Source organism: Oreochromis niloticus, linkage group LG2, assembly GCF_001858045.2.
Source record: "Oreochromis niloticus isolate F11D_XX linkage group LG2, O_niloticus_UMD_NMBU, whole genome shotgun sequence".
Lineage (NCBI taxonomy): Eukaryota > Metazoa > Chordata > Actinopteri > Cichliformes > Cichlidae > Oreochromis > Oreochromis niloticus.
The window spans coordinates 5,959,060-5,969,801 of NC_031966.2; positions in this window are offsets into that span (position 1 = coordinate 5,959,060).

Consider the following 10,742-nt stretch of genomic DNA (forward strand, 5'->3'; position numbering starts at 1 on the left):
CTGCACACAGCCTACACCTAACATGTACAACCTGTTGTCAAATTGCCAGGAATGAGCAACCTTTCCTGACCTCGCCTTAGCCTTTTCATTTCCTGTCCTGCTCTCTCTAAACATTTTTTTCTTACTTCTTCTTTTTCTCTTCTGCCTTTTGCTCTCTAATTTGTCTTCTCCATAATACACACGAAATCACACATAACACACAGCAAAGAATAAATAAAACACAAATGTTTGGATGGATTAAAATGTGTAACCAGTGGCTCATGGTTTTGAATCCGCTTCCATAAAATGACATCCCATACATCATTTTCTGCAAACAGCTGAATCACAATGGTACTACACCAAATCACTTTGTTTTGGTAGGTTAGGTGTAAGTTAGAAAACTTGTTGTAAATCAGAAGAGTAGAGTCTTTTTTGGGGGTTTGCTTTAGATTCAACCTTTCTTGAATCTTTCAGTTTAACTTTTCTCAAAAGCTAATCAAAGCCAGCTCTAGAGGAAACATCCTGAGTGAATTACAGCTTAAAGTGTTCAGTTCAATGACATCTTAATTTGTTTCATTTGAAATTTACTGTGGTAGTGTACAGAAAGAAGGATAAAGTTACAAAAATTGTCATTGTCCAAACTCATTCTCTCTACAGTGGACAGCTTCAGATACCAGATACCAGCCCTGGCATGTCGTTAAGCAAGTGATACGTGAAAGAAAAAGAACCGCACTCTTCTGGACAGAAATCTTGGATGTCATTCCTGGGTTCTGTTAAAGCCACAAGCCTAGTTTAGAGGCCACTGGCCTCAGTGCTCCAATTACCACAGAGATTATGTTGCTGTAACCCTCGGCATCTCCCTGAGCTCCTTGGTATTTCTCAGCCTTCTCATGTTCCGTCTACCTGATGTTGCTATACTTGGTATAGCTACATCTATCACCATTGCCATCTTCCTCTGCTTGTATACCCCTGCTATGTCCGCTTGGTTATCCATCACCAGTTTGTCTGTCTGTATCTGAAAGTCCCACATGATCTTAGCTCGGTCATTCTTAACAACTCTGGGGAGTGTATCCCATACTTGGCACAGATGTTCCTGTATACTATGTCAACCACTTGGTAATAGCATTCCATGTATACCCTGCCTGCTAGCATCTTACACCCTGCTATTACATGCTGAATTTTCTCAGTGACGTTTGATGTTTGCATTGCCTGCACCTAGAATCTTCCCTGTTCTGGTAGACCCCAACCTCTGGGAATCTCGTGCTCCATCTGCCAGTAGTCCAGTGCAGGCGTCTGTCCTTCCATTATGGTTCCTCTTCGTGCTCCTCTTCTTTCTCATGTTCTGACACTCACTAGGTCTAAGTCTTCTTCCTTCCACTTAGCGTACAGTCTCAAGGTGCTGGATTTGGGGTGAAATCCTCCACATGGTAAAGAGGTTCCTTGTCTTGATGCCATTGGCTTCATTTCATCCTTTAGGGATCTTATTATCTCAGCAGGGTATCTGACAACCAGCGGGGAAAAGAAGGGAAGTGTCGATTGCCCAGTTCTTGTTCTTACCAGCTGACTCCTTGGGACTTGCCTGACCCTCTGCAGGTATTTGGTGGTTGCAGCTTTTCTAGCAGCCTCTTCATGTTTCTCATTTGTCTGTGGGATTGTGGAATGTTTTGTTCACTTCCAGCATATAGCTTGATGTGATCCCTGTAGTGGAGATGGCTGATGATTCAGTGGTTGATATCCGTAGCCAGTCGGTAAGGTGGTTCAGGCCTTTGCAGAACAGCAATGGGGAAAGAGCATCTCCTTGGAAAATCCTGCATTCAATGGCAACTGGTACTATTAGCTTGAAGTTGTCCTCTAGTGTTGTTCGCCACATCCTAGTTGAATTCTTGATGAAGGCTTTCAGGGTACTGTTGAACTTGTTCAGTTCTAGGCATCCTAGGATCCATGTGTGAGGCACTAAGTTGTAGTCTTTCTTATAGTCAATTCAACAAGGGAAAGGTGTGGTCAACAATGTTCCCTCTAATTTTTCATGTGTCTGAGCGAACACAAACTCCCTGAGCGATCCCTTGGACCACTGTGAGCAACATCAGACATGTGCACTGTGGTCACGCCAGCATCTAATCCATCCAAGTTACATGGTTTATTAAAGTCAAATCAAATGACAGCATTTACATTTATGTTAGACTACTTTTAATTAACTGTTTTAGCCCACTTACAATGAAAATGTAAAAGAAAATCTAGTCATTGACCTGTGTAGTATGTTAACACTAATGGAAGTAAAAATAACTTGAACTCCAATTTCGAAAACACAACTTTCTTTTTTTTTTTTTTTTTTTTTTTTATATAAAGCTCTGACTTGTATTACGAGTCTGTGGTCTGGGAGAGAGTCCTGTAACTCCCTGTCTGCAAAACATAGTATATAATGACCAATGCTGGGCAATTAATTATATAGTTACTTCTTCAAAAAAGTAACTCAGTTTGGCAAACAACAAAGATTTTTGCAGCTTTTTTTTTTTTAATGCAGCCAAGGCGTTTTTTTAAATAAACATTTCAAACTATTTACAGAACAATCGGCTGTTCTGCATGAAATCTCATGCCACACAAATTATTTGTGCCACTCGAAAAAATAATTTCTGTCCACTATGAGATAAAGGAGAACAACAGCCTGATACCTGCAGGCCTGACAACAGGAGATGTATCACTCCTGTAACACCTGTAACATTCAGCAGCCGCCTCATTGTTCTGACACACACAACAAAACAATTGACTACACTACACACTAACTACACAAGATTTGCGCTAAACGTCTCAAATCTCTCACATCTCAGAACACCGCCGTCACTCCTAAAATTTCCCCCCGTTTCTTAACAACTAGATGCCACGTTGCCATATCATTTTTTGATTGGTCGACATGGTACTTTTTTGGACGAATAGGAAAGGGGTAGCAGGGGTGGGGGGGTGTTTTTGCTCACAGGCGGAGAGTGCTTTCGAGCCTTTTTTGTTATAAGGCTTTTTACCATTTCATCCCGCAGTAAATATAAACAACGATAGTATTCAGGAAGAAAACCAAACATTGCATATATTTTTATCATAACTCTGGTTTTACGTGGCCTATCAACACAATTTAAAAACTGGTATAAAGTCCACACTTTTTCCGTCAATTGTTCCATCTGTCCTGCTCACATCTCCAATGGTTGTACACGTTGTCATTAACGTGGCTTCACTGCACATCAGCCACGCCGCTTTGCTAGCTAAAACACCGGTGTCGGCACATAAGGACGCTGTCATAGCCTGTCGACGACGTTGATTAGCTGCGTATATACGTGAATACGTGAATCGTATTATTGGCTGAACTATGGGATAAGGTGGCATCGTTCTAATCCCATACAGGAGCAGCCAGTCACTTACTGACTAACACTGCAAAACAGAATTGTTAAAGTTTTAATTCTAATTTCAATTCAGGTTAGATTTTTTTTTGTGCGCAACGCAGATTTTCTGTGCGCAGAGACCGTGCCAGCAGTGCGCAATTGCGCACGTGCGCAGCTTAGAGGGAACATTGGTGGTCAATCTGATCTAGAGTGACTGCTCTGTCTACCAGTAGCTGATGTTTTTTTTCCTCTGGTCTTTCTGCCAATTCCTTTGTTGGCACTGCTCATGTATTGGGCCATGTGGTTGTTCATCTTAGCTACTATAATGCTTGACAGAAGCTTCCATGTGGTGTTGAGGCAGGTTTTTGGCCAGTAGTTGGACGGGACTGGTCCCTTCTGGTGATGCTTGGGGATCAAGACTGTCCGGTCTTTGGCTGGCAATTCTAGGCCTGTCTCATCCATCAGCAACTGGTTCATTTGTGCTGACAAGGCCTGGTGCTGTTCAACTTTTCAGGGTGGAGACAACTTTTAAATCCTACCTTTTATTTTACTCTGAACAAAATAATCTTATTGTTTTTTTCATAATGCTTTGTTTTTTTTCAAACAAGCATTGCACACCCCATAGTAAAACTTGGTGCCATTTAAATGGGCAAAAAATGACAGACCCAGTTTGCAAGCTGACTTTGTAGTGCATACGGTGGTGACTAACTATTTGAAGAGCATTTAAGAAGTGTAGCAGAAGTGGGTATCTGCCCCGTATCTCTTAATATAATACTGGGTTGTTTTTAGCTGTATTAAGTAGGTGGACAGTATAGAAAGTTTTATAAAGGTCAATATTGTAATAAAATAAAATCACCAATACAGACTAAACTCTCTGCTTCTGAAACACTCCTGGTGTGGCTTAAAGCCATGCAAAGAACAAAGCAAAACTGCATTACAGATGCCATAGAAAGACACAAACATGGTTTATTCCCAGGGTTAGCTTTCTCATTACTAGTGGTACAGCAGGGACTGTACCTCTTCACCCATTCTATTTGCCATTTTAATAGATCACTTCACCTTTTGTAGAGAGCAATTTCCTCTAAATGGGTGTAAAATGGTAACTGCTCTGCAGCTACTATTGACATGAGCAGCGTGACTTTGGCTTGTATTAAAGTAGTGTAGTTCAGTCATGTTCAGTTATGCAGCAATTTTTGTGTAGTAACATAGTAGCTCTGCTTTGGAACCTCGGAATTCTTCCAGTAAGGAAAACTAGAACTAGAAAGAGTACCAGTAAGACTATTAATACAGAACAGTATGAGCATCAGTGGCAAATATACTTATACTGTTTATTTAATCTATTTAGTCTGACAAATAATTATTTTTAGTTAGTTAAAAAGAATCTTCATTTTAATATATTCATCCTATGAACTTGTGGAATAATGCTTTAAACTATATCTGCACACATGTCATACACTGGGAAAAATGTCAGCCAACCGCATGACTGAATCTGTGAGTTTACTTTAAATTACAATTACATTTACACCTCATCTCAGTATCTCTGTGGAAATCTGACTGGACAAAGCCAATAAGATCAAAGATGGTGCTGTCCTGGCCATACAATGCTGCAGCAACAGCTTAAACACATGTCACCTTCCAGCATGCTAAAAGTACCACCTTGGTTAACTTCTGTGGCAGATTAGTGACACTGATGATTATAGTGTGCATACACTGTTATTTCTTATGTTCTGTGACCACTTGTTTGAGAAGGCAGTGAACTGAACCAGTTCTTAGATATACAAATGAATTCAGAAAACAAATTATTGTTGGCAACAATTAATATAACAGAAATGATACCTAGCATATGCTTGGGTTTTCAAGTACATGATGTACTGTGAAATTGAAGATTTTAGACATATTTCGCGACAAAAATAGTTGTTGGTTTTAATAAAACTTCTTTACTGAATAGTATTTGCTATTTGTCTTACAGTTATTTTCAATTTATCTCTGAATGCCCAAACAATAATTTTAAACCCCTCCATCAGGTGCCTTTGAAACCGTTGGACTGTACAGATTCCTTCCACTGCTGTTAGAGGTAATGAAACACTCCTCAAGACCCTCACACTAGGACACTGAAGCTACATCTGCACATAACCAAGCAAGTGTGAGGGCTAGAGGAGCAACACAGAGCCAACAGACTCCCGACTCCAGGTTAACACACGCGCACACAAACACACACACACACACACATAAGAAAAATTTTCTAATATTTGGAGCCATATGTTCTCACAAATTTTGTCCTCAAAGTTCTCTGCAAGGACAAGGTTTACCAGATGTTGTGAATCGTGCTTTTTTAAAGCTGTTAAAATAAACAAGAAAAGTTATAATTAAATATTTTAAATGAAAGAAAAAAAAGTTTAGTTTTGTCCTTTTCTAAGTGTAAATCACATCCACATACAAGCTTCTACTAAACAGCTTTTGTGCAAAGATTCTGGACAGGGGAACCATCTTACATATAGCATAATAATTTACCATAAGCATCTATAATTCTTCTGGTTACTACTCATAAAACACAGTTTTATATACAAACAAACACTGCACCAAATAGTGTTCCTGACATTTTAAAATGTAAAAATGAAATACACAATACGTCTTTCTCAGAAAATGTATTTACTTTGAGAGAAACTGTGAATAGTCCTCTTTAATAATAATATTGGAAATATTTGATGTACTAAGAGGCCAGTGGTTCTCTTCCTTAATTGTATTTGATCAAATAGCTAAAAATAGTCTGCACAAATAGTCTGGAAATTGAGTATGCAAATCTGGGGCACTGTCTCTTTATTGGCAGACTGGTGTGGCTGTTCCCATATTTAAGAAGAGGGACTAGATGAGAGTGCTCCAACTATAGGTGGATTACACTCCCCAGCCTCCCAGAGAAGGTGCTGGAAAGGACAGTTTGGTTATGGGGTGTCTGGCCCACTGTTACAAGCCCTTCAGTCCCTGTAGAACCATTAAAACCAGAGCTGGGTAGTGACACTTGTCACCCATTCTCATATATCAATGGATTCACTAGATTCACTAGATGCAAACCTCAATTTTCAAACCCTTCCTTGTGATGCCAAGGAAGTTCGCAGTGTGACAGTTTCATGCATTATGTTTTATGTAATATAATGTCCTGTAATATAATAACATCTGTCACTGGTTTTCTTTAATATACAGTACAGTTAACCTCTTTGAACTTTGTACGATTTGTTTGCTTCAGTGTAGTGTGTATATTGTTGAAGGGTGAAAACATCTAGCATTCATAGGGACATTTAACATAATCTAATCTAACATACATTTTTCAAAAACCATGCATTAAAGGAGAACAACTAATTACTGTGTCAAAACCATAGACACACATATATACAACTCCTGGAGTACAACAGCTATAGCAATATACAACAGCTGGAAACTTCAGTGAAATAAACTACATATTGTTGAAAGGACAGTCTTTGCACCATCATATACCACCACACACACACACACACACACACACACACGTTAGCAGTAGGATATCACTTCATACACCACTGGATGCTCAGTTGGGAAGATTTCACACATTGTTCACGTACACACACACCCATACCCACCCACACATACATACTTTCCACGTTCTGTACCTGCACCAGCTCACAGTTCTCACAGCAGTTGGCCACTTTACTCTCAGGTCCCCTGCCCTCATTTGGTCTTTGTGATTGCACTTTCACTCTGTCCATCTGTCTGTCATGCTTCCTGTCTCTCTCTCTCTGTCTCACACACACACACACACACACACTTTCAAACACAGAGGGCTTTGATTTATAAATGGATTTCCAAGATAAATAATCTACATTTGGATTCCATATCGTGTTGGATAAAACTCACTGCAGTCCATTTACTGATGCATCGCATAAATGGGAAAATAACCTGCTGAATCACACACTGGAAATAAACGCAAATTGCATCAAAAATACTGATTCAAACATTTCTTGTCTAACCATACAATAAGAAAATCCCTTTTCTTAAGAGGAAATATGAAAAGTCTTCCAAAAAGTACAGAATTATTTGAAGGTGTATTTTTACTTGTTAATTTAACAATAAATGACAAAAAAAGCCTGAACTACAATTAATTTCTTGTTTGGGCCAGTTATGAATAATATATTTGATACATTTTTATTATGTAAGGACTTGCATGCGTCACACTGGCACCACGTATGACTGTATAATGTCTAAATTTAACTTGGCCAAGTTAATGAATCGACTCTCTAAGAACAATTTTTTTGTTGGTGCTTGCCAGAATCACCACTATAAATATTTTGTGCAAGTTTGTCATCCTTGCTGATTCCAGGCCTTTTTGTGTACTTAGCCAGGTTCTGTTTGTTGTAATGTTGGGCTTGTTAACTGTCTTCCAGATGGCAGAGAAATAAGTTTAGTTTAGATCATACTCAACAGGGAGCCAATCTTCAGTGACAGCTCTGCTTTTGTTTGGCAGGCTAATGGTCTGAGACACTGCACAATTGACAGCAGGGACAGCATTTAAGAACAGGCCCTGTTCATAAAAACAATTTGAGGCCTTGTATATATATATATATATATATATATGTGGGAAAACAGAGTTGTTTTCTAGCATACTGATTAAGACTATCTCTATAAATATACCTTGTGTAATCAGAGTTTTTTTCCCCTTTTATTCTCGTGGTTACTCTGTGCCCTCTTCCCTGTTATTTTGCTTGCTGCTCAGTTAAATTTCTTCTCATTTACAGAGTGACACTTTCATCACTCTCTATCTTTTCTGCCTTCCACCTGAAGGCAATTGTTGAGCAGGACTCAACTTCAGAGAGGAATAGGTGAAAACATATTCAACATTTTCCAACTTTTACTCTCTTAGTTCCTTTCAAGCCTTATTTTCCTACTTCTGTCTTTATTCCACCACCTCCTTTGTCTACTTTGTGTTTTATTTGTGTCTTTGTGGGAGGCACTGGTTGTTAGAGTATCACTGATTAAAAAAACAAAAAACATGTCAGTTTGCTCATCTGGAACACAGGTAATTGAAACCTACCTAGAGCATTTTCTGCTTTTCTTTTGAAGTTGGGTCACAGAGGGAGCAAGTTAAGAAAGTCCAGATATTCCTGTCACCAGGAGCATTTTCCATCACTATCTGACAGATCCCAGGGTTAGGGTTAGGGTTTCCCAAGTTGTATGAAACCTGGTCTTGCAAGCTTATTCTAGCGCTGCCTCAGGATTCTTTAATGGATGAGCAGGGGGAAAAAAACAGTTGGAAAGAGCTCAACAGAAATCCTGGTGAGATGCAATGCACCCTTCACTATATTTTGAGTTTGAGTCTAAGGAGCCATGGCAAGCTTTTTCTTTCCAAGCTCCTTAGACTAGTCATGGCTAGATGTCCCTTGTGTTTGCCTGTTGTCTTGCTTTCATAGAACCCAACCTAAATGCCTGTTCACAACTGGGCAACTCTGATGTCAAGGGTCTCATCATATCACCAAAGGCTTTGTAACAAGTTTTCATCTCATGATTAGGCACCTGCCGTTTAACAATATTTGGTCCAAATAGACTTCCACTATGAAAAAATATGTTATGCTGCATGGTTGGCTGGTTAAAGTGATAGTTAGCAGGTTATGGGTTTAAGTCAGGGTTATTGTTTCCCCATTGTAAATTATTAGAGACTATCAAAGGATGAAAGAAAATAAATACATTGTAAAAAACACAAACAAACAAAACAATTTGGCAGCTTTGCTATTCATATATAATTTTATGAAACCAGGCTTTTAATGCCCGTAAATGACTTTTTACTGGGACCAGTAATCCTTGGGAGACCAATGATGGAACAGCGCTCAAACAAAGAAGTGTTACAAAGCATAATGGCCCTCACTGCAAGCTGACCTTTTCTGAATCAGGCTTTTACTACGGGTTTTACATTTTACTCTTAAATTGGTGTCATATCAACATGGAAATGCAGTTAAATGCTAGAAATTGATTCAAATCTCTTTGGAAATCCAAATAACAATATAAAAAAATAAAGGCAATTATTATATTGATGCAGAGGGTGATGTTGTTATCAAAGGTACCATCAGCTAGATAAGTTGTTTGTCTGGAGCTCAATTGCAGATAATTAGGGGCTGTGTTTTATTTCATTTTGGCTGGTGCATGTAGACACTGCAGAAAGGAGTTTTAAGTGGTGATTCTCAGAAAGGTTCTTCTAATCTAGAAGGAAAAATACAATTGCGAGGTAAGTGTAAGTCAAGATTTATATTTGTTCAAAATAATGATGCAAAAATATAGTAATAATAACAATAAAAAAAAACAACAACAATAACAACAACAATAATAATAATAATAATAATAATGTGAACATAATATGAATAAAATTAAAAGTGATGCGATATTTTACTTCCTAGTCAGCATTTGTCCATTTGTGTTCCTACAGGTACAGGCCTGAGGCCATTGGAGCATCATTTCTTTAGTTATTTAAATTCTATGAAAAGCTATCAAAACTTTCTAATAAGAGTCATTTCGTTTTTGATCGTGTACATTGCCAGCACACTTGTGCTGAGGTTGGCACTACTACCCTTTATCAATAAAAATTCCTGATGTCTTGGTGATTCTGAGGTGGCACGATGACCTAATTTCTAGATTAGTCAACTGATTTATTTTGGACACATCAAAGGTAGAATGGACTTTCACAGAAGCAGGTAACTTCAGACACACTGCCCATCGACTAACAAGAGTCTCAAGCTCATCAGGGCCGACGTATGTAGGGGTCAATTTCCTGAAACAGATTTTAGAGGAATGTTTCTAGTAGAAAGTCAAACATTCTGACCTGGCAAGTATTAAAGGGCTGTGGAGGAAAGTTTCTGCTTCGGTTTACTTTAGCTCCTAGAGCTGACTAGAGGGCTTTTCAAAACTGTGACATCAACTGGGGCCCTTTGTCAGAAACAGTTTAATTAGGAAAGCTATGGAGATGGCATGTTCACCAATGTCTGCTGTGTCAGAGGCAGAGTGAAGTTTTTCTAGGGCAAGGAGTTACAAACATACGACTTAGAGAACCTATATCTGATGAGAATGATCTCATCGTTATATATATATACACTAACCCTATTAACCAAGAACCTTTATTTCAAAGGGGGGTAGGCAGTGCTCTAACAAAGCTGCAGATAAGAACCTGAATATGTATAGGATTTGATGCTTACTTGGGCGATTTAAGACAATACGTGTGTGATGGAGTGACTGGTCAATCTTCCTTGGACAGAGAGCATTGGTGGAGGGTGGTTGACAGACAGGTACATTTAACAGGAGAGTTTTGAGCTTCTGAAAAAAAGATGAACCAGCTGAAGGACAACGGGTAAGTTTTCTACATCGAATGACAGCACTTCAAACAGTCCA